This window comes from Oncorhynchus keta, chromosome 30, assembly GCF_023373465.1.
Source record: "Oncorhynchus keta strain PuntledgeMale-10-30-2019 chromosome 30, Oket_V2, whole genome shotgun sequence".
Taxonomy (NCBI): Eukaryota; Metazoa; Chordata; class Actinopteri; order Salmoniformes; family Salmonidae; genus Oncorhynchus; species Oncorhynchus keta.
Window position 1 is genome coordinate 5,351,195 of NC_068450.1, and position 24,129 is coordinate 5,375,323.

General features: G+C 49.7%; 1 protein-coding gene and 1 long non-coding RNA gene across 9 annotated transcripts in view; one reads left to right on the top strand and one right to left on the bottom strand.

The window, feature by feature from the left end:
- LOC118363913 (catenin alpha-1) overlaps window positions 1-24,129 on the top strand; it is a 263,089-nt gene that overhangs the window by 73,784 nt on the left and 165,176 nt on the right. The gene's annotated exons all lie outside the window — the stretch shown is intronic.
- Window positions 14,813-19,552, bottom strand: LOC127913841 (uncharacterized). 8 transcript variants are annotated; one of them, XR_008086926.1, is made up of 3 exons: window positions 19,497-19,552; window positions 16,917-17,009; window positions 14,813-14,960 (listed from the first exon to the last, which is right to left on the bottom strand). It is a non-coding gene; the product is annotated as an uncharacterized LOC127913841 (long non-coding RNA). The 8 variants fall into 8 exon arrangements; XR_008086933.1 differs by lacking the exon at window positions 19,497-19,552 and adding an exon at window positions 18,084-18,109; XR_008086932.1 differs by lacking the exon at window positions 19,497-19,552 and adding an exon at window positions 17,826-17,851.

Genomic DNA, 24,129 nt, shown 5'->3' on the forward strand with positions numbered 1-24,129 from the left:
CCCCTTCACCCCTCATACCCTCTCCCACCCACTCCCCTGTCCTCCCACTACCCCTTCACCCCTCATAGCCTCTCCCACCCACTACCTGTCCACCCACTCCCCTGTCCTCCCACTACCCCTTCACCCCTCATACCCTCTCCCACCCACTCCCCTGTCCCCCACTACCCCTTCACCCCTCATACCCTCTCCCACCCACCCCCTGTCCTCCCACTACCCCTTCACCCCTCATACCCTCTCCCACCCACTCCCCTGTCCTCCCACTACCCCTTCACCCCTCATACCCTCTCCCACCCACCCCCTGTCCTCCCACTACCCCTTCACCCCTCATACCCTCTCCCACCCACCCCTGTCCTCCCACTACCCCTTCACCCCTCATACCCTCTCCCACCCACCCCACTGTCCTCCCACTACCCCATCACCCCTCATACCCTCTCCCACCCACTCCCCTGTCCTCCCACTACCCCTTCACCCCTCATACCCTCTCCCACCCACTCCCCTGTCCTCCCACTACCCCTTCACCCCTCATACCCTCTCCCACCCACCCCCTGTCCTCCCACTACCCCTTCACCCCTCATACCCTCTCCCACCCACCCCCCTGTCCTCCCACTACCCCTTCACCCCTCATACCCTCTCCCACCCACTCCCCTGTCCTCCCACTACCCCTTCACCCCTCATACCCTCTCCCACCCACTCCCCTGTCCTCCCACTACCCCTTCACCCCTCATAGCCTCTCCCACCCACTACCTGTCCTCCCACTACCCCACTACCCCTTCACCCCTCATAGCCTCTCCCACCCACTTCCCTGTCCTCCCACTACCCCTTCACCCCTCATACCCTCTCCCACCCACTACCTGTCCTCCCACTACCCTCTCCCTCTTTCCCTCTTCCTTTTGAGTTCCTCCCTTCTTCCCCTCTCTCCCTTCCCCTCTCTCCCTTCCCCTCTCTCCCTTCCCCTCTCTCCCTTCCCCCTCTCCCTTCCCCTCTCTCCCTTCCCCTCTCCCTTCCCCCTCCCTTCCCCTTCCTTCCCCTCCCTTCCCCCCTCCCTTCCCCCTCTCCCCTTCCCCCCTCTCCCTTCCCCCCTCCCTTCCCCCTCTCCCTTCCCCCTCTCCCTTCCCCCCTCTCCCTTCCCCCCTCTCCCTTCCCCCCTCTCCCTTCCCCCCTCTCCCTTCCCCCCTCTCCCTTCCCCCCTCTCCCTTCCCCCCTCTCCCTTCATCTCATCTGACTGATTTTGGGTTGAGGACATGTGTGCCCAGTTAACCAGAATAAAACAGCTCTTTTTTTATTTTTTACTCCAGCTCTCTTTATTCTCATTATGCGTCTCTGTGCTGCGGATGGCTGCATCTCAAAATCCTGGTCTGCCTCCAGTTCCAAATGGAACCCGAGTCCCAATGGAACCCGATTCCCAATATAGTGTACTACGTTTGACCGGGCCCCTATGTAGAGCTGGGACGATAAAATGATCAACACGACCATCCCGATCACTTAGTTGATAACATTCATTATGAGAAGTTGCCTATACTAGAGAAAATGTCAAGTTATTTGCTCATTTAGGTGATTTAATGGGACACATGTTTGCTATAACCATCAAACTAGTAGTAGTAAGAAAAGAGAAGTTGCACATTTTGTTGTGAACTCTATATTCCATTTATTGTTGGTCGGTTCTCTCTGGTTTCTGTAGGGGGGCCGGTTGGTCTGTTCTCTCTGGTTTCTGTAGGGGGGCCGGTTGGTCGGTTCTCTCTGGTTTCTGTAGGGGGCCGGTTGGTCGGTTCTCTCTGGTTTCTGTAGGGGGGCCGGTTGGTCGGTTCTCTGGTTTCTGTAGGGGGGCCGGTTGGTCGGTTCTCTGGTTTCTGTAGGGGGGCCGGTTGGTCGGTTCTCTCTGGTTTCTGTAGGGGGGCCGGTTGGTCGGTTCTCTCTGGTTTCTGTAGGGGGGCCGGTTGGTCGGGTCTCTCTGGTTTCTGTAGGGGGGCCGGTTGGTCGGTTCTCTCTGGTTTCTGTAGGGGGGCCGGTTGGTCGGTTCTCTCTGGTTTCTGTAGGGGGCCTGTTGGTCGGTTCTCTCTGGTTTCTGTAGGGGGGCCGGTTGGTCGGTTCTCTCTGGTTTCTGTAGGGGGGCCGGTTGGTCGGTTCTCTCTGGTTTCTGTAGGGGGGCCGGTTGGTCGGTTCTCTCTGGTTTCTGTAGGGGGCCGGTTGGTCGGTTCTCTCTGGTTTCTGTAGGGGGCCGGTTGGTCGGTTCTCTCTGGTTTCTGTAGGGGGCCGGTTGGTCGGTTCTCTCTGGTTTCTGTAGGGGGGCCGGTTGGTCGGTTCTCTCTGGTTTCTGTAGGGGGGCCGGTTGGTCGGTTCTCTCTGGTTTCTGTAAGGGGGGCCGGTTGGTCGGTTCTCTCTGGTTTCTGTAGGGGGGCCGGTTGGTCGGTTCTCTCTGGTTTCTGTAGGGGGCCGGTTCTCTCTGGTCCTCTTCAATGAGCCTTTCACACACCCAGGGAATAGGAGGCAGTATTGTAGCTGCGTACCAAATCAAACCCAAACTATGAAGGAATTAGGGTGCCATTTGGGGTACATCCTTAATCTCCTGATACTGGAACACTGTTCAGCTGTATTTCAGTCAGCCCTGCTAGTCCTGATACTGGAACACTGTTCAGCTGTGTTTCAGTCAGCCCTGCTAGTCCTGATACTGGAACACTGTTCAGCTGTGTTTCAGTCAGCCCTGCTAGACCTGATACTGGAACACGGTTCAGCTGTGTTTCAGTCAGCCCGGCTAGACCTGATACTGGAACACTGTTCAGCTGTGTTTCAGTCAGCCCGGCTAGTCCTGATACTGGAACACTGTTCAACTGTGTTTCAGTCAGCCCGGCTTGTCCTGATACTGGAACACGGTTCAGCTGTATTTCAGTCAGCCCTGCTAGTCCTGATACTGGAACACTGTTCAGCTGTGTTTCAGTCAGCCCGGCTAGTCCTGATACTGGAACACGGTTCAGCTGTGTTTCAGTCAGCCCGGCTAGTCCTGATACTGGAACACTGTTCAGCTGTGTTTCAGTCAGCCCGGCTAGTCCTGATACTGGAACACTGTTCAGCTGTGTTTCAGTCAGCCCGGCTAGACCTGATACTGAAACACTGTTCAGCTGTGTTTCAGTCAGCCCTGCTAGTCCTGATACTGGAACACTGTTCAGCTGTGTTTCAGTCAGCCCGGCTTGTCCTGATACTGGAACACGGTTCAGCTGTGTTTCAGTCGTCAGTTCAGCTCGTCGTTGGGAGAGCTTCCCTCTGTTACACTCACACACCAACTGAAACCTTAATTATTCCATATTGTCGTGACAGTTTCACATGGAAACATGTTGACCCTAACCACTCCTGCCACATGGATTTAATATGCCCCTCGAAACACCATGTCTCTCTCACACCATGTCTCTCTCTCTCACACACCATATCTCTCTCACACACCATATCTCTCTCACACACCATATCTCTCTCTCACACACACCATATCTCTCTCTCTCACACACACCATATCTCTCTCTCTCACACACACCATATCTCTCTCTCTCACACACACCATGTCTCTCTCTCTCACACACACCATGTCTCTCTCTCTCACACACACCATGTCTCTCTCTCACACACACCATGTCTCTCGCTCTCACACACACCATGTCTCTCGCTCTCACACACACCATGTCTCTCGCTCTCACACACACCATGTCTCTCGCTCTCACACACACCATGTCTCTCGCTCTCACACACACCATGTCTCTCGCTCTCACACACACCATGTCTCTCGCTCTCACACACACCATGTCTCTCGCTCTCACACACACCATGTCTCTCGCTCTCACACACACCATGTCTCTCGCTCTCACACACACCATGTCTCTCGCTCTCACACACACCATGTCTCTCGCTCTCACACACACCATGTCTCTCTCTCTCACACACACCATGTCTCTCTCTCTCTCTCACACCATGTCTCTCTCTCTCTCTCACACCATGTCTCTCTCTCTCTCACACCATGTCTCTCTCTCTCTCTCACACCATGTCTCTCTCTCTCTCTCACACCATGTCTCTCTCTCTCTCTCACACCATGTCTCTCTCTCTCTCACACCATGTCTCTCTCTCTCTCTCACACCATGTCTCTCTCTCTCTCACACCATGTCTCTCTCTCTCTCTCACACCATGTCTCTCTCTCTCTCACACCATGTCTCTCTCTCTCTCACACCATGTCTCTCTCTCTCTCACCATGTCTCTCTCTCTCTCACACCATGTCTCTCTCTCTCTCTCACACCATGTCTCTCTCTCTCTCTCACACCATGTCTCTCTCTCTCTCTCACACCATGTCTCTCTCTCTCTCACACCATGTCTCTCTCTCTCACACCATGTCTCTCTCTCTCTCTCACACCATGTCTCTCTCTCTCTCTCACACCATGTCTCTCTCTCTCTCTCACACCATGTCTCTCTCTCTCTCTCACACCATGTCTCTCTCTCTCTCTCACACCATGTCTCTCTCTCTCACACACACCATGTCTCTCTCTCTCACACACACCATGTCTCTCTCTCTCACTCACACCATGTCTCTCTCTCTCTCTCACACCATGTCTCTCTCTCTCTCACACCATGTCTCTCTCTCTCTCTCTCTCACACCATGTCTCACCTCTCTCTCACACCATGTCTCTCTCTCTCTCTCACACCATGTCTCTCTCTCTCTCACACCATGTCTCTCTCTCTCTCTCACACCATGTCTCTCTCTCTCTCACACCATGTCTCTCTCTCTCTCACACACCATGTCTCTCTCTCTCTCACACACCATGTCTCTCTCTCTCTCTCTCTCTCTCTCACACCATGTCTCTCTCTCTCTCACACCATGTCTCTCTCTCTCATGTCTCTCTCTCTCTCACACCATGTCTCTCTCTCTCTCTCACACCATGTCTCTCTCTCTCTCTCACACCATGTCTCTCTCTCTCTCTCTCACACCATGTCTCACACCTCTCTCTCTCACACCATGTCTCTCTCTCTCTCTCTCACACCATGTCTCTCTCTCTCTCACACCATGTCTCTCTCTCACACCATGTCTCTCTCACACCATGTCTCTCTCACACCATGTCTCTCTCTCACACCATGTCTCTCTCTCACACCATGTCTCTCTCTCTCACACCATGTCTCTCTCTCTCTCTCACACCATGTCTCTCTCTCTCTCACACCATGTCTCTCTCTCTCTCACACCATGTCTCTCTCTCTCTCACACCATGTCTCTCTCACACCATCTCTCTCTCACACCATGTCTCTCTCTCTCACACCATGTCTCTCTCTCTCTCACACCATGTCTCTCTCTCACACCATGTCTCTCTCTCACACCATGTCTCTCTCTCACACCATGTCTCTCTCACACCATGTCTCTCTCTCACACCATGTCTCTCTCTCACACCATGTCTCTCTCTCACACCATGTCTCTCTCTCACACCATGTCTCTCTCTCACACCATGTCTCTCTCTCACACCATGTCTCTCTCTCACACCATGTCTCTCTCTCACACCATGTCTCTCTCTCACACCATGTCTCTCTCTCACACCATGTCTCTCTCTCACACCATGTCTCTCTCTCTCTCTCTCTCTCTCTCTCTCTCTCTCTCTCTCTCTCTCACACCATGTCTCTCTCTCTCTCACTCACACCATGTCTCTCTCTCTCTCTCACACCATGTCTCTCTCTCTCTCTCACTCACACCATGTCTCTCTCTCTCTCTCACACACACCATGTCTCTCTCTCTCTCACACACACCATGTCTCTCTCTCTCTCTCACACACCATGTCTCTCTCTCTCTCTCACACACACCATGTCTCTCTCTCTCTCTCACACACACCATGTCTCTCTCTCTCTCTCACACACACCATGTCTCTCTCTCTCTCTCTCACACACACCATGTCTCTCTCTCTCACTCAAACCTGCTGCTCCATCCGTGAGGGATGCGTGTACACAGACACGGGGCTGATGGATGCTGAGATGGTCTGACATATTTAAGTGACTGACATTTACATGCCTTCAACTCAGTCATACATTATCAGGAACAATCTGCGTTTATAAAATCATCTTTGTCTGCACCTTTAACCTCGTCAGGGAAGTTGTGGATGAGGAAGAAGAATCTCCTATCTGTTCTATTTCTTTCTGATCTTTATTTGCTTCTGTTTTCCTTCCCCCATTGTTTTATTAAATCCCTGTTTTCTGTTCCCCCACTGTGCCACCTCCCCCCCTCTCTGCCCCCCCCCCTCTCTGCCCTTCCCTCTCTTTATTCCTTGCTGTCTCTCCCCCTTCCCTCCCTTTATTCCTTGCTGTCTCTCCCCCCTTCCCTCTCTTTATTCCTTGCTGTCTCTCCCCCTCCCCTCTCTTTATTCCTTGCTGTCTCTCCCCCCCTTCCCTCTCTTTATTCCTTGCTGTCTCTCCCCCTTCCCTCTCTTTATTCCTTGCTGTCTCTCCCCCTTCCCTCTCTTTATTCCTTGCTGTCTCTCCCCCTCCCCTCTCTTTATTCCTTGCTGTCTCTCTCCCCCTCCCCTCTCTTTATTCCTTGCTGTCTCTCCCCCCCTTCCCTCTCTTTATTCCTTGCTGTCTCTCCCCCCCTTCCCTCTCTTTATTCCTTGCTGTCTCTCTCCCCCCCTTCCCTCTCTTTATTCCTTGCTGTCTCTCCCCTTCCCTCTCTTTATTCCTTGCTGTCTCTCCCCCCTCCCCTCTCTTTATTCCTTGCTGTCTCTCTCCCCCCCTCCCCTCTCTTTATTCCTTGCTGTCTCTCTCCCCCCTTCCCTCTCTTTATTCCTTGCTGTCTCTCTCCCCCTTCCTCTCTTTATTCCTTGCTGTCTCTCTCCCCCTTCCCTCTCTTTATTCCTTGCTGTCTCTCTCCCCCTTCCCTCTCTTTATTCCTTGCTGTCTCTCCCCCTCCCCTCTTTATTCCTTGCTGTCTCTCTCTCCCCCTTCCCTCTCTTTATTCCTTGCTGTCTCTCCCCTTCCCTCTCTTTATTCCTTGCTGTCTCCCCCTTCCTCTCTTTATTCCTTGCTGTCTCTCCCCCTTCCCTCTCTTTATTCCTTGCTGTCTCTCTCCCCCTTCCCTCTCTTTATTCCTTGCTGTCTCTCCCCCCCTTCCCTCTCTTTTTTCCTTGCTGTCTCTCTCCCCCCCTTCCCTCTCTTTATTCCTTGCTGTCTCTCTCCCCCCCTTCCCTCTCTTTATTCCTTGCTGTCTCTCTCCCCCTTCCCTCTCTTTATTCCTTGCTGTCTCTCCCCTTCCCTCTCTTTATTCCTTGCTGTCTCCCCCTTCCCTCTCTTTATTCCTTGCTGTCTCTCCCCCTTCCCTCTCTTTATTCCTTGCTGTCCCCCCTTCCCTCTCTTTATTCCTTGCTGTCTCCCCCCCTTCCCTCTCTTTATTCCTTGCTGTCCCCCCCCCTTCCCTCTCTTTTTTCCTTGCTGTCTCTCCCGCCCCCCTTCCCTCTCTTTATTCCTTGCTGCCTCCCCCCCCCTTCCCTCTCTTTCCCTCTCTACCCTAAGGCGTCTACAGTGACTGATGCACAGCACTGTTTAATCCATGTTGCTCACTTGTCACGTACTCCGTCTCTCTCACTAGGACCACATGTTAGTCAGGGGTGAATAATAACACACATGGTCCCTCCCTCCCCTCGCTCGGTCGCCACGGTCATCCAATCCAAAGCAATGACTCGGGTTCCTTTTCAGAACAACTTTTCCCCTTCATTGGTCTTCTGCCCCCCCCTTCCGTCCTCCTGCACGTCTCTGTGGAACACATGTCTATAGAACTCTGAGGCCGTCACTATGGCGATGGAGAGCAAATCTGACGGGATTGGCTGGTCTGATAGAGAAAGAAACGGACTGAGGAGTACGAGCAGGGACGTGTGTCTCTCTACCTCTTACTGGTGATTGTAGAGAAGGGTGAGAGAGGGGGGGGTGGTCTAGTCTGTTAGTAGAAAAAGAAAAACTGCAATTTAAAGCATGAAACTAACTTGAGTCTTGACTTTTTCACGTCGGTCGCCCCCCCCTCTCGGTAGCCCGCCCGCCCCCCTCTCGGTTGCCCGTGCTCTAAATCTGCAATTACATTTTTGGGACTACCTGACAAAATTCAGATAAATATAGTTATATTTAAATATAGTTATAAATAAATAAATATAGTTATAGATAAATATAGTTATAGAGCTGTCGTTCTCATTGGAATACCTAGGATAGGGTAAGTAAGGGTAAGTAATCCTTCTCACCCCCAAAAAAAAAAAGATTTAGATGTAAGTGGCTGTTCCACTGGATGCCATAAGGTGTATGCACCAATTTTGTAAGTCGCTCTGGATAAGAGCGTCTGCTAAATGACTTAAATGTAATGTAAATGTTAAATGAAACATGTCTACGAAGAGGCAGATCTGTTTTACATGTGCCGTTTCTATGCTTCCCGTTTTTAAGTATAGTTATTATTATTTTTGACAAAATACAATATTTTTGGGATATGAAAATGTATTTAGATGGGTACAATGATTCTCTACACTATACTTGCTTGCTTTGTGACAAACTGAAATTAGGCAAACTATATTTAATTTCAGCAACCAGGAAATGGTGTTCCTTGGAAAAGAAGGTCCTAGATTACAAGCTAAAATAACGGTTTCATTTTTGTTTTGGTTCCCACATTGCCCAGGGCACTAGATTCTAAACTGCCGAATCCATCTGAGTTGTGACGACGTCCGCTTGTAAGTCTGCTGGGAATCTTATCCAAAAAACAAACCGTCACTAATTTCAGCTCTCCAAGTTGTTCTCTAATCACAAGGGAGAGGCAGATGTAAAAATCTAAATTAGAGAGTTCTGGTGGACCGTGGATGAAACACTAAAAACTGAGGAAATGGTGGAATGTCTGAAAATCTATTGCCGTTCCGTTTTTGGTGTATATTTATTCTACGAAAGCCGAGCGAGAGGTTAACCGGCATCAGGGTGACATTAATTACATTTATCAAGTTGTAATCTCATCTAAATTCAAAACTAATTCACGGAACACGATGTATCAAGGGAGAGATTTAGCTGTGAGCCCCGATGCTTTGTGTGTATTTACGGCCGCCACTATAAAGTAGTGCTCCCCAGGGAGCTGTCGCCTAACTGGAAGGCACAGCTCCTTCCTCCAGATCTGCTCCTGTGATCTCTCCCCGTCCAAGGCCACACCTTTTTTTAAATTTGATTTTGATTGGCTGAGCGGGAATATAGGTGAAATACGGTTCCATGGTCACCATGGTAATTATACAGGCTAGGAAAAGTGATGCCCAACCCCCCCTCTGCTCTTCATGAGTAATACCCCCCCCTCTGCTCTTCATGAGTAATACCCCCCTCTGCTCTTCATGAGTAATACCCCCCTCTGCTCTTCATGAGTAATGCCCCCTCTGCTCTTCATGAGTAATGCCCCCTCTGCTCTTCATGAGTAATGCCCCCCCTCTGCTCTTCATGAGTAATAGCCCCCTCCCTCTGCTCATCATGAGTAATGCCCCCCTCTGCTCATCATGAGTAATGCCCCCTCCCTCTGCTCATCATGAGTAATGCCCCCTCCCTCTGCTCATCATGAGTAATGCCCCCTCCCTCTGCTCATCATGAGTAATGCCCCCTCCCTCTGCTCATCATGAGTAATGCCCCCTCCCTCTGCTCATCATGAGTAATGCCCCCCCCCTCTGCTCTTCATGAGTAATGCCCCCCACCTCTGCTCTTCATGAGTAATGCCCCCCCCCCTCTGCTCTTCATGAGTAATGCCCCCCTCTGCTCTTCATGAGTAATGCCTCCCCCCTCTGCTCTTCATGAGTAATGCCTCCCCCTCTGCTCTTCATGATTAATCCCCCCTCTGCACTTCATGGGTAATGCCCCCCCCCCCTCTCCTCCTCCAGGCCAATTGCAACCCCTTACTCCTTAGCTGGCAACTTCCTGTTAGTCTGGGGAATATGAGGAAGTGGGTCAATTTATCCAATGGTTGTCCCGGTCCCAAATGTCACCCTATTCCCTACTGCACTACTTTTGACCCAGCCATAGGCCCCTGGTTGAAGTAGATGCTATAATAAACATTCACACACCGTAGCTCCCATAATGCCGTCCGGCCACGCTGCTCCTGTCCTGGGTGGCATTTGAGTCCCTCCCTCTCTCTAGCTGGTTATTGTTTTGGTGACCTTAACTGAAGTTTACTGAGCCTGACGATATGCGTGGTTGGGAAGTGTCGGTGAGCCGGGGGGGGATTAGTCCTGCCGCTCCCTCCGCCGATGAGCCTCTTCTCCTTGAAACGGGATGGATGAGGAGGCGAGGATGGATGGGAGGGGCTGGAGGGAATCTGACTAGTGAACCCAGTGGAGGGGGTGAAAGAGATCCCAGAGTGATTTGTTTTATTTTGACATACAAGGCCAGTCTGGAGATGGAGCGTCTCCTGGTATTTAAAGATACTTCTCTGTCTGCCTCCCACACTGCTCCCTATTCCCTACACTACTATTGACCAGGGCCCATAGGGCTCTGTCTGCCTCCCACACTGCTCCCTATTCCCTATACTACTATTGACTAGGGCCCATAGGGCTCTGTCTGCCTCCCACACTGCTCCCTATTCCCTACACTACTATTGACCAGGGCCCATAGGGCTCTGTCTGCCTCCCACACTGCTCCCTATTCCCTACACTACTATTGACCAGGGCCCATAGGGCTCTGTCTGCCTCCCACACTGCTCCCTATTCCCTACACTACTATTGACCAGGGCCCATAGGGCTCTGTCTGCCTCCCACACTGCTCCCTTATTCCCTACACTACTATTGACCAGGGCCCATAGGGCTCTGTCTGCCTCCCCACACTGCTCTATTCCCTATACTACTATTGACCAGGGCCCATAGGGCTCTGTCTGCCTCCCACACTGCTCCCTATTCCCTATACTACTATTGACCAGGGCCCATAGGGCTCTGTCTGCCTCCCACACTGCTCCCTATTCCCTATACTACTATTGACCAGGGCCCATAGGGCTCTGTCTGCCTCCCACACTGCTCCCTATTCCCTATACTACTATTGACCAGGGCCCATAGGGCTCTGTCTGCCTCCCACACTGCTCCCTATTCCCTATACTACTATTGACTAGGGCCCATAGGGCTCTGTCTGCCTCCCACACTGCTCCCTATTCCCTACACTACTATTGACCAGGGCCCATAGGGCTCTGTCTGCCTCCCACACTGCTCCCTATTCCCTACACTACTATTGACCAGGGCCCATAGGGCTCTGTCTGCCTCCCACACTGCTCCCTTATTCCCTACACTACTATTGACCAGGGCCCATAGGGCTCTGTCTGCCTCCCACACTGCTCCCTTATTCCCTATGTTGTACACTACTGTTGTCAAAAGTAGATGTGGGGGATAGGGTGTCAGCTCTTTTGCTGAATGACTGACACTTTCTATTAAGGACCAATGAACCTGCTGTATCAAAGAGAAGGTTAAAAATATACCGCCGTTCGCCATGTTTAACTCTCGTCTCTCGTCACGTGATGGTTATTTTCAGTCTTCATTTTAAAAAATTTTAAATTCACTAAGCACTATGAGCTCTCCGGGCAGCTCTTAAAAGGGACGCTTGGGGAGCTTGGCAATGAATCCCTTTATCTACCCCCAAGAGTCAGATGAACGCATGGATACTGTTTTTGTAGGTGTCTGCATCCAGAAGTTTAGAGGTATTTTCACGAGCCATTTCGAACTAGCTTTAGCATGTTAGCTTTTGCTATGGACTTTCAGTCATTGAGCTAGTTAGTTAGCAACTGCGCTAATGCTAATTAGCACACAGATAAAAAAATAAATTAAAAAAAGGTATCCATGATTGTATCTGTATCTGGTTAAAGTAGTTAAAGGGCTTCATTTCCTAAATCTTTGCCGCTCTGACATTGCTTGTCCGTATATTTTGATATTCTTAATTCCATTCCTTTACTGGATTTCTATGTAGTGTGTGTGTGTGTGTGTGTGTGTGTGTGTGTATGTTAGGAACGTGTTAGATATTGCTGCACTGTCGGGAACTAGAAGCACAAGCATTTTTTTCCACCCGTAATAAGATCTGCTGAACACGTGTATGTGTCAAATAACATGTTTGAGTTTAAAAGCACATATCTGGGCCTTGATAATATTAGGATATATTTTTGTTCCTCTCCTTTACTTCCCATTACTTTGGTATGTTCCTGTTGTCTGAAGCGGGCCTGTTTTACCTCCTTGTAAACCCATCTTGAGTTTTTTTAAATGCCATGTATTTTGGTGTTGTGTCCATAATAGCGTTGTGTAGTAGTAGTGCTGCTCTAATTATGACCAGAGCTGTATACACCCTCATAGAAAGTAGTGTTCCAGATACAGTGCCCTCTTTTCCCTCCCAGCAACCCTTAAACTTTAATTCAGTAGAGGAAGCAGTGAGCTGAGGTCTGTCACATTGACTGCATTGTTTGTGTGTAGAGAACCCCTGGTCTAGTGTGTGTGTGTAGAGAACCCCTGGTCTAGTGTGTGTGTGTAGAGAATCCCTGGTCTAGTGTGTTTGTGTGCAGAGAACCCTGGTCTAGTGTGTGTAGAGAACCCTGGTCTAGTGTGTGTAGAGAACCCCTGGTCTAGTGTGTGTAGAGAACCCCTGGTCTAGTGTGTGTAGAGAACCCTGGTCTAGTGTGTGTAGAGAACCCCTGGTCTAGTGTGTGTAGAGAACCCTGGTCTAGTGTGTGTAGAGAACCCCTGGTCTAGTGTGTGTAGAGAACCCTGGTCTAGTGTGTGTAGAGAACCCTGGTCTAGTGTGTGTAGAGAACCCTGGTCTAGTGTGTGTAGAGAACCCTGGTCTAGTGTGTGTAGAGAACCCTGGTCTAGTGTGTGTAGAGAACCCCTGGTCTAGTGTGTGTAGAGAACCCTGGTCTAGTGTGTGTAGAGAACCCCTGGTCTGTGTGTAGAGAACCCTGGTCTAGTGTGTGTAGAGAACCCCTGGTCTAGTGTGTGTAGAGAACCCTGGTCTAGTGTGTGTAGAGAACCCTGGTCTGTGTGTGTAGAGAACCCTGGTCTGTGTGTGTGTAGAGAACCCCTGGTCTGTGTGTGTGTAGAGAACCCTGGTCTAGTGTGTGTAGAGAACCCTGGTCTAGTGTGTGTGTGTGTGTAAAGAGAACCCTGGTCTAGTGTGTGTGTGTTGTGTGAGAACCCCTGGTCTAGTGTGTGTGTGTGTAGAGAACCCCTGGTCTAGTGTGTGTGTGTGTGTGTAGAGAACCCTGGTCTAGTGTGTGTGTGTGTAGAGAACCCCTGGTCTAGTGTGTGTGTGTAGAGAACCCTGGTCTATGTGTGTGTGTGTGTGTAGAGAACCCTGGTCTAGTGTGTGTGTTTGTGTGCAGAGAACCCCTGGTCTAGTGTGTGTGTTTGTGTGCAGAGAACCCTGGTCTAGTGTGTGTAGAGAACCCCTGGTCTAGTGTGTGTAGAGAACCCCTGGTCTAGTGTGTGTAGAGAACCCCTGGTCTAGTGTGTGTAGAGAACCCTGGTCTAGTGTGTGTAGAGAACCCCTGGTCTAGTGTGTGTAGAGAACCCTGGTCTAGTGTGTGTAGAGAACCCTGGTCTAGTGTGTGTAGAGAACCCCTGGTCTAGTGTGTGTAGAGAACCCCTGGTCTAGTGTGTGTGTAGAGAACCCTGGTCTAGTGTGTGTGTGTGTGTGTAGAGAACCCTGGTCTAGTGTGTGTGTGTAGAGAACCCCTGGTCTAGTGTGTGTGTGTGTAGAGAACCCTGGTCTAGTGTGTGTGTGTAGAGAACCCTGGTCTAGTGTGTGTGTGTGTAGTAGAGAACCCCTGGTCTAGTGTGTGTGTGTGTAGAGAACCCTGGTCTAGTGTGTGTGTGTAGAGAACCCTGGTCTAGTGTGTGTGTGTAGAGAACCCCTGGTCTAGTGTGTGTGTGTAGAGAACCCCTGGTCTAGTGTGTGTGTGTGTGTAGAGAACCCTGGTCTAGTGTGTGTGTAGAGAACCCTGGTCTAGTGTGTGTGTGTGTAGAGAACCCTGGTCTAGTGTGTGTGTGTGTAGAGAACCCCTGGTCTAGTGTGTGTGTAGAGAACCCCTGGTCTAGTGTGTGTGTGTGTGTGTGTGTAGAGAACCCCTGGTCTAGTGTGTGTGTGTGTAGAGAACCCCTGGTCTAGTGTGTGTGTGTAGAGAACCCCTGGTCTAGTGTGTGTGTGTAGAGAACCCTGGTCTAGTGTGTGTGTGTAGAGAACCCCTGGTCTAGTGTGTGTGTGTAGAGAACCCTGGTCTAGTGTGTGTGTGTAGAGAACCCCTGGTCTAGTGTGTGTGTGTGTGTGTGTGTAGAGAAACCCTGGTCTGTGTGTGTGTAGAGAACCCCTGGTGTGTGTGTGTGTAGAGAACCCTGGTCTAGTGTGTGTGTAGAGAACCCTGGTCTGTGTGTGTGTGTAGAGAACCCCTGGTCTAGTGTGTGTGTGTGTGTGTGTGTGTGTGTAGAGAACCCCTGGTCTAGTGTGTGTGTGTGTGTGTAGAGAACCCTGGTCTAGTGTGTGTGTAGAGAACCCTGGTCTAGTGTGTGTGTAGAGAACCCCTGGTCTAGTGTGTGTGTAGAGAACCCTGGTCTAGTGTGTGTGTGTGTGTAGAGAACCCCTGGTCTGTGTGTGTGTGTGTGTGTAGAGAACCCTGGTCTAGTGTGTGTGTGTGTAGAGAACCCCTGGTCTAGTGTGTGTGTGTAGAGAACCCTGGTCTAGTGTGTGTGTGTAGAGAACCCCTGGTCTAGTGTGTGTGTGTGTGTGTGTGTGTAGAGAACCCTGGTCTAGTGTGTGTGTGTGTGTGTGTAGAGAACCCTGGTCTAGTGTGTGTGTAGAGAACCCCTGGTCTAGTGTGTGTGTGTAGAGAACCCCTGGTCTAGTGTGTGTGTGTAGAGAACCCCTGGTCTAGTGTGTGTGTGTGTGTAGAGAACCCCTGGTCTAGTGTGTGTGTGTGTAGAGAACCCCTGGTCTAGTGTGTGTGTGTGTAGAGAACCCTGGTCTAGTGTGTGTGTGTGTGTGTGTGTGTGTGTAGAGAACCCCTGGTCTAGTGTAGAGAACCCTGGTCTAGTGTAGAGAACCCTGGTGTAGTGTAGAGAACCCCTGGTCTAGTGTAGAGAACCCTGGTCTAGTGTAGAGAACCCCTGGTCTAGTGTAGAGAACCCTGGTCTAGTGTAGAGAACCCTGGTCTAGTGTAGAGAACCCTGGTCTAGTGTAGAGAACCCTGGTCTAGTGTAGAGAACCCCTGGTCTAGTGTAGAGAACCCTGGTCTAGTGTAGAGAACCCTGGTCTAGTGTAGAGAACCCCTGGTCTAGTGTAGAGAACCCCTGGTCTAGTGTAGAGAACCCCTGGTCTAGTGTAGAGAACCCTGGTCTAGTGTGTGTGTGTGTGTGTGTAGAGAACCCTGGTCTAGTGTGTGTGTGTGTGTGTGTAGAGAACCCCTGGTCTAGTGTAGAGTGTGTGTGTGAGAACCCTGGTCTAGTGTGTGTGTGTGTAGAGAACCCTGGTCTAGTGTGTGTGTGTGTAGAGAACCCTGGTCTAGTGTGTGTGTGTGTAGAGAACCCCTGGTCTAGTGTGTGTGTGTGTAGAGAACCCTGGTCTAGTGTGTGTGTGTGTAGAGAACCCTGGTCTAGTGTGTGTGTGTGTAGAGAACCCTGGTCTAGTGTGTGTGTGTAGAGAACCCTGGTCTAGTGTGTGTGTGTAGAGAACCCTGGTCTGTGTGTGTGTGTAGAGAACCCTGGTCTAGTGTGTGTGTGTAGAGAACCCTGGTCTAGTGTGTGTGTGTAGAGAACCCCTGGTCTAGTGTGTGTGTGTAGAGAACCCTGGTCTAGTGTGTGTAGAGAACCCCTGGTCTAGTGTGTGTGTAGAGAACCCCTGGTCTAGTGTGTGTGTAGAGAACCCTGGTCTAGTGTGTGTGTAGAGAACCCTGGTCTAGTGTGTGTGTGTAGAGAACCCCTGGTCTAGTGTGTGTAGAGAACCCTGGTCTAGTGTGTGTAGAGAACCCTGGTCTAGTGTGTGTGTGTGTGTGTAGAGAACCCTGGTCTAGTGTGTGTGTAGAGAACCCTGGTCTAGTGTGTGTGTGTGTGTGTAGAGAACCCTGGTCTTGTGTGTGTGTGTGTAGAGAACCCCTGGTCTAGTGTGTGTGTGTGTAGAGAACCCTGGTCTAGTGTGTGTGTGTAGAGAACCCTGGTCTAGTGTGTGTGTGTAGAGAACCCCTGGTCTAGTGTGTGTGTGTAGAGAACCCTGGTCTAGTGTGTGTGTGTAGAGAACCCCTGGTCTAGTGTGTGTGTGTAGAGAACCCTGGTCTAGTGTGTGTGTAGAGAACCCCTGGTCTAGTGTGTGTGTGTAGAGAACCCCTGGTCTAGTGTGTGTGTGTAGAGAACCCTGGTCTAGTGTGTGTGTGTAGAGAACCCCTGGTCTAGTGTGTGTGTGTAGAGAACCCTGGTCTAGTGTGTGTGTGTAGAGAACCCTGGTCTAGTGTGTGTGTGTAGAGAACCCCTGGTCTAGTGTGTGTGTGTAGAGAACCCTGGTCTAGTGTGTGTGTGTAGAGAACCCTGGTCTAGTGTGTGTGTGTGTGTAGAGAACCCCTGGTCTTGTGTGTGTGTGTGTAGAGAACCCTGGTCTAGTGTGTGTGTGTAGAGAACCCTGGTCTAGTGTGTGTGTAGAGAACCCCTGGTCTAGTGTGTGTGTGTAGAGAACCCCTGGTCTAGTGTGTGTGTGTGTGTGTGTGTGTGTAGAGAACCCTGGTCTAGTGTGTGTGTGTAGAGAACCCCTGGTCTAGTGTGTGTGTGTAGAGAACCCTGGTCTAGTGTGTGTGTGTAGAGAACCCTGGTCTAGTGTGTGTGTGTAGAGAACCCCTGGTCTAGTGTGTGTGTGTGTGTGTGTGTGTAGAGAACCCCTGGTCTAGTGTGTGTGTGTAGAGAACCCTGGTCTAGTGTGTGTGTGTAGAGAACCCTGGTCTAGTGTGTGTGTGTGTAGAGAACCCCTGGTCTAGTGTGTGTGTGTGTAGAGAACCCCTGGTCTAGTGTGTGTGTGTGTAGAGAACCCTGGTCTAGTGTGTGTGTGTAGAGAACCCCTGGTCTAGTGTGTGTGTGTAGAGAACCCTGGTCTAGTGTGTGTGTGTAGAGAACCCCTGGTCTAGTGTGTGTGTGTAGAGAACCCCTGGTCTAGTGTGTGTGTGTAGAGAACCCTGGTCTAGTGTGTGTGTGTAGAGAACCCTGGTCTAGTGTGTGTGTGTAGAGAACCCCTGGTCTAGTGTGTGTGTGTAGAGAACCCTGGTCTAGTGTGTGTGTAGAGAACCCTGGTCTAGTGTGTGTGTGTGTGTAGAGAACCCTGGTCTAGTGTGTGTGTGTGTGTAGAGAACCCCTGGTCTAGTGTGTGTGTGTGTGTAGAGAACCCTGGTCTAGTGTGTGTGTGTGTGTAGAGAACCCTGGTCTAGTGTGTGTGTGTGTGTGTAGAGAACCCTGGTCTAGTGTGTGTGTGTGTGTGTAGAGAACCCCTGGTCTAGTGTGTGTGTGTGTAGAGAACCCTGGTCTAGTGTGTGTGTGTAGAGAACCCTGGTCTAGTGTGTGTGTGGAGAACCCTGGTCTAGTGTGTGTGTGTAGAGAACCCCTGGTCTAGTGTGTGTGTGTGTGTGTAGAAAACCCCTGGTCTAGTGTGTGTGTGTGTGTAGAGAACCCTGGTCTAGTGTGTGTGTGTAGAGAACCCTGGTCTAGTGTGTGTGTGTGTGTGTGTGTAGAGAACCCTGGTCTAGTGTGTGTGTGTGTGTGTAGAGAACCCTGGTCTAGTGTGTGTGTGTGTGTGTGTAGAGAACCCTGGTCTAGTGTGTGTAGAGAACCCCTGGTCGTGTGTGTGTAGAGAACCCTGGTCTAGTGTGTGTGTGTGTGTGTGTGTGTGGAGAATCCGTCTGGTCTGGTGTGTGTGTGGAGAATCCCTGGTCTGGTGTGTGTGTGGAGAATCCCTGGTCTGGTGTGTGTGTGGAGAATCCCTGGTCTGGTGTGTGTGTAGAGAACCCCTGGTCTGGTGTGTGTGTAGAGAACCCCTGGTCTGGTGTGTGTGTAGAGAACCCCTGGTCTGGTGTGTGTGTAGAGAACCCCTGGTCTGGTGTGTGTGTAGAGAACCCTGGTCTAGTGTGTGTGTGTGTGTGTGTGTAGAGAATCCCTGGTCTAGTGTGTGTGTGTAGAGAATCCCTGGTCTAGTGTGTGTGTGTGTGTGTAGAGAATCCCTGGTCGTGTGTGTAGAGAACCCCTGGTCGTGTGTGTGTGTGTGTAGAGAACCCCTGGGTGTGTGTGTGTGTGTGTGTAGAGAACCCCTGGTCTTGTGTGTGTGTGTAGAGAACCCCTGGTCGTGTGTGTGTGTGTAGAGAACCCCTGGTCGTGTGTGTGTGTGTAGAGAACCCTGGTCGTGTGTGTGTGTGTAGAGAACCCCTGGTCGTGTGTGTGTGTGTAGAGAACCCCTGGTCGTGTGTGTGTGTGTAGAGAACCCCTGGTCGTGTGTGTGTGTGTAGAGAACCCCTGGTCTTGTGTGTGTGTGTGGAGAACCCCTGGTCTTGTGTGTGTGTGTGTGTGTGTGGAGACCCTGGTCTGTGTGTGTGTGTGTGGAGAACCCCTGGTCTGGTGTGTGTGTGTAGAGAACCCCTGGTCTGGTGTGTGTGTGTAGAGAACCCCTGGTCTGGTGTGTGTGTGTAGAGAACCCCTGGTCTGGTGTGTGTGTGTAGAGAACCCCTGGTCTGGTGTGTGTGTGTAGAGAACCCCTGGTCTGGTGTGTGTGTGTAGAGAACCCCTGGTCTGGTGTGTGTGTGTAGAGAACCCTGGTCTGGTGTGTGTGTGTAGAGAACCCCTGGTCTGGTGTGTGTGTGTAGAGAACCCCTGGTGTGTGTGTGTAGAGAACCCCTGGTGTGTGTGTGTAGAGAACCCCTGGTGTGTGTGTGTAGAGAACCCCTGGTGTGTGTGTGTGTGTGTGTGTGTAGAGAACCCCTGGTCTGGTGTGTGTGTGTGTGTGTGTAGAGAACCCCTGGTCTGGTGTGTGTGTGTGTGTGTGTAGAGAACCCCTGGTCTGGTGTGTGTGTGTGTGTGTGTAGAGAACCCCTGGTCTGGTGTGTGTGTGTGTGTAGAGAACCCCTGGTCTGGTGTGTGTGTGTGTGTGTAGAGAACCCCTGGTCTGGTGTGTGTGTGTGTGTAGAGAACCCTGGTCTGGTGTGTGTGTGTGTGTAGAGAACCCTGGTCTGGTGTGTGTGTGTGTAGAGAACCCTGGTCTGGTGTGTGTGTGTGTAGAGAACCCTGGTCTGGTGTGTGTGTGTGTGTGTAGAGAACCCTGGTCTGGTGTGTGTGTGTGTGTGTGTGTAGAGAACCCTGGTCTGGTGTGTGTGTGTGTGTGTAGAGAACCCTGGTCTGGTGTGTGTGTGTGTGTGTGTGTAGAGAACCCCTGGTCTGGTGTGTGTGTGTGTAGAGAACCCCTGGTCTGGTGTGTGTGTGTGTGTGTGTGTGTGTGTGTGTGTGTAGAGAACCCTGGTCTGGTGTGTGTGTGTAGAGAACCCTGGTCTAGTGTGTGTGTGTGTGTGTAGAGAACCCCTGGTCTGGTGTGTGTGTGTAGAGAACCCTGGTCTGGTGTGTGTGTGTAGAGAACCCCTGGTCTGTGTGTGTGTGTGTAGAGAACCCCTGGTCTGGTGTGTGTGTGTGTAGAGAACCCCTGGTCTGGTGTGTGTGTGTAGAGAACCCCTGGTCTGGTGTGTGTGTGTAGAGAACCCCTGGTCTGGTGTGAACCGTTCTCCAGAATTCTATTTCCCACCGTCATAATGGAATAGAACTTGACATTCTCTCCTTCCCATCACTGTGCTTATCTAAGCTAATATCAGACAGTCAGGAGAGAGAGAGAGAGAGGGGGGGGGGAATCACACCGGAGGTATAGATATATAGAGTAAAGGTCAGAGAATGAATGAAAGAATGGGGGAGAAGGGGAGGACAGAGAAATAAAGGTGGGAGAAAAGGATTGAATGGATGTGACCCCCCTTCCACAAACCACCCTCCCTGTTGTCTGTTTGTACCCTTGGGGGGGATAATAGATTACTGCATCCCAAATGGCATCCTATATAGTACGGCTCTCGTCAAAAGTAGGACACTGTATTGGGTGTCATTTGGGACATGTCCTACTACCCAGCAAGGGGGGTGTGAGAAGAGTAGACGGGTCCATTCAGACTAACTATACTGGATCTGAGTTTATTACGGTCGGCTAATCGAAGTATGAATACAGTGACTCGCTGAAGGCGTCCGCTTGCTTCACGGTCGGCTAATCCAAGTATGAATACAGTGACTCGCTGAAGGCGTCCCCTTGCTTCACGGTCGGCTAATCCAAGTATGAATACAGTGACTCGCTGAAGGCGTCCTCTTGCTTCACGGTCGGCTAATCCAAGTATGAATACAGTGAAGTGCACTCGCTGAAGGCGTCCGCTTGCTTCACGGTCGGCTAATCGAAGTAGTGTGCTCTCATGCTCCCTGAAAAGAAAAGATTGAAGTGACGACACCCGGACGAGGAAGTGACGACACCCGGACGAGGAAGTGACGACACCCGGACGAGGAAGTGACGACACCCGGACGAGGAAGTGACGACACCCGGACGAGGAAGTGACGACATCAGCCTTCTGTGTTCTCTTTTCGACTCATCTGCATATTTTCAATCAAATGCGTTAATTTTCTCCATCTCCTTAGCCATCATACTCCACTGATGTCAAACCTCGGTCGTCCAGAAAGTGGAGAGCAACACTGATGTAGTTCTACTACGTAATATCTTTATTAAAAGCTGCGTTGGAAAGGATTAACTACACATACTGACCAGCTCATATTATAGACAGAAACAGTGCTACATGGCAGACCAATCAGAACTCATCTCTCGGCATACCCAGCCCACTTATTATCTCAAGCCAATCATGGCTAGCGGGAAGATTGCTGTTATTTTCAATGACTAAACCAGCTAGGCTCGTAATTTATCAATTGTATTCGTATCTACAGATGGTTGCTCTATTTTCTGTGGCAAACCAACTAGGCTTGTAATTTAGCAATTTTATTAGTATCTACAGATATACACTTACAAGTTTGTTAATATGTATTATGTAAGCTTGTTAATAAGGCTCATACATTCACATGTTCCAGAAGGCATTTCTGCCGAAAAAAAACAAACACTTTGAACAAGCAGAAACCTGCTTCACCCCTACAGTTGACCAATCATGGACGAAGGGGTGTAGACTTCGACCGGTGCTTGAGGAGAAATGCCCAAACTGCTGACAAAATCATAACCCAACTCCAAAAACAAACGTCACAATGTAATGCACAAGCTGTACCAAACAGTTTTAAGTGGCGAAGACTGGCTATTTGATCATAATGTAGGCCTACCAGAGTGGCCCACCATTAAACACATTGGTGAAAATACATCACAACGTTTTGTCATTAAAATAGGTGACTGAAATATTTTGTTGATTAAAAAAAAGAAAAACAACCTTACATTGTCATCCCATACCATTGTTACAATCAGACAAATCATGCTATCCTCTGCCTATTTACTACTTAGCTTATTCAAAATACAACACTGCCCCTTTAAGACAAAAAGCTCTTTACCTGACTCACTTTTCAAAGATGGCTGGAAATGCACATGGTTTGTGCTCTTGTAGGAAGCAGCCCCCCCCATTGCTGATTTTAGAAATTATGTATAACTGGGCTTAATGACTCACTAACTAGCAAAGGATATGTACAAATGTGGCTACATGCAGCTCTCACTTTGATCTCAAAACAAGCGCATATGCTCATGCTGTAAACACAGTCCAGTTCAAAGTGAATGGCACAAATCCATATATGGTAATGATGTATTTGCATACTGCAGCTCTCATTTGTTATGATGCAACGGGCTGTGTAGAGTACGGTCCTGAGTCGGGCCTGTCAATGCAATAGAATGAATCGTATTCCGATACGTTCTGCCTACAACAATGTCTTGCGCAGTTCGGTTTGCATACAAAGTCTTGCATAGTTGCATTGAACGTGGCTACTATTACATTGTTTTGATCACAATTTACCACAGAGGTTAAATGTTGATATTGTTAACTAACGGGGAAGACTCTGAACTTTCTAATCTTGTGCTTCTCTGTGCGGGCCAGTATTTCGTCTGCGCAGCTTAAGAGGGAACATTGCCTGGGCCACCTCATTGACATGTGCCTTTTTATAAATCAGTTTGTTAAATGAGGTCAAAAGGAGACTGGAGTGCCACTAACTCAGTCCGAAACAACCTTTTGACTTTATCCTGCTCCAAAAATAACGGAGTTGAAGGCTAGTTATCAAGAGGAATTTCTCATTTATATTGTACCGAGTACAGACCTAAAGTTCAACTGATGTTATTCACAATACCATCTCAAGTTAAAAAGGCCATGTCCTCACAATAATACTAAGGTTAAGATGGACAAGTCTTTGATCCCGTTGTGATAGACCAACCCCCTGTCGTCTACTAGCTTCCTGTTCCTTTAGACCAAACCCCTGTCGTCTACTAGCTTCCTGTTCCTTTAGACCAACCCCCTGTCGTTTACTAGCTTCCTGTTCCTTTAGACCAAACCCCTGTCGTCTACTAGCTTCCTGTTCCTTTAGACCAAACCCATGTCGTCTACTAGCTTCCTGTTCCTTTAGACCAAACCCCTGTCGTCTACTAGCTTCCTGTTCCTTTAGACCAACCCCTGTCGTCTACTAGCTTCCTGTTCCTTTAGACCAAACCCCTGTCGTCTACTAGCTTCCTGTTCCTTTAGACCAAACCCCTGTCGTCTACTAGCTTCCTGTTCCTTTAGACCAAACCCCTGTCATTGACTAGCTTCCTGTTCCTTTAGACCAAACCCCTGTCGTCTACTAGCTTCCTGTTCCTTTAGACCAAACCCCTGTCATTGACTAGCTTCCTGTTCCTTTAGACCAAACCCCTGTCATTGACTAGCTTCCTGTTCCTTTAGACCAAACCCCTGTCGTCTACTAGCTTCCTGTTCCTTTAGACCAAACCCCTGTCATTGACTAGCTTCCTGTTCCTTTAGACCAAACCCCTGTCATTGACTAGCTTCCTGTTCCTTTAGACCAAACCCCTGTCGTCTACTAGCTTCCTGTTCCTTTAGACCAAACCCCTGTCATTGACTAGCTTCCTGTTCCTTTAGACCAAACCCCTGTCATTGACTAGCTTCCTGTTCCTTTAGACCAAACCCCTGTCGTCTACTAGCTTCCTGTTCCTTTAGACCAAACCCCTGTCATTGACTAGCTTCCTGTTCCTTTAGACCAAACCCCTGTCGTCTACTAGCTTCCTGTTCCTTTAGACCAAACCCCTGTCATTGACTAGCTTCCTGTTCCTTTAGACCAAACCCCTGTCATTGACTAGCTTCCTGTTCCTTTAGACCAAACCCCTGTCATTGACTAGCTTCCTGTTCCTTTAGACCAAACCCCTGTCATTGACTAGCTTCCTGTTCCTTTAGACCAAACCCCTGTCATTGACTAGCTTCCTGTTCCTTTAGACCAAACCCCTGTCGTTTACTAGCTTCCTGTTCCTTTAGACCAAACCCCTGTCATTGACTAGCTTCCTGTTCCTTTAGACCAAACCCCTGTCATTGACTAGCTTCCTGTTCCTTTAGACCAAAACGCCTGCCATGCTGTTGTACAATGTTAGAAGCTACATTTTATGACCTATACATGGTTTCCGGGTTGTCCCATAAAGCCCAGCTCATTGGCTATCTAGCTAGCTTTTTTTGACCCCGATTGGTGCTTATTTGACGAAGATAGTCGTTCAAGAGATTACCGTCATCGGCGTGCCATGAAGGCGTCACTCTCACTCTCTGACCAAATATGGTGTCCTATAGGATATACTACATCCCTAATGAAATGGTGGAGTCTGGTTACCTTCTAGGATCTCTGATATGGTGTCCTATAGGATATACTACACCCCTAATGATATAGTGAAGTCTGGTTACCTTCTAGGATCTCTGATATGGTGTCCTATAGGATATACTACATCCCTAATGAACTAGTGAAGTCTGGTTACCTTCTAGGATCTCTGAGGAATAGATACGAACATGATTTGACTCTTTCAGACAACTTTTAGGATGAGATTTGCAAATTGAACGAGTGGAAATACTAAATTGATCGTGCGTGCTATATGGACCTTTTT